The sequence below is a fragment of the Tigriopus californicus genome, chromosome 9, assembly GCF_007210705.1.
Source record: "Tigriopus californicus strain San Diego chromosome 9, Tcal_SD_v2.1, whole genome shotgun sequence".
In the NCBI taxonomy this organism is placed as follows: domain Eukaryota; kingdom Metazoa; phylum Arthropoda; class Copepoda; order Harpacticoida; family Harpacticidae; genus Tigriopus; species Tigriopus californicus.
This window is the reverse complement of record NC_081448.1, coordinates 13,301,876-13,302,091: the sequence shown is the minus strand read 5'-3', so window position 1 is coordinate 13,302,091 and position 216 is coordinate 13,301,876.

Here is a 216-nt window from a genome sequence, read left to right as displayed (position 1 = left end):
TTAACCATTCAAGGAGAACGTCAACCTTTAATGAACCCCTCCCACTTGAGAAAAATTTATGTTTCGTCCACAAAGATCTCCAGTCATTGGATATTCTAATTCTTTTGATACTGCTTACAGTAGGTGCACTACATGATGTAGTTCCTAAAGCAAAATCTTGTTCAATCTTTATTCGACCAATTAATAGGGATGTGTGGATTCAAAGCCTCAGTGGTT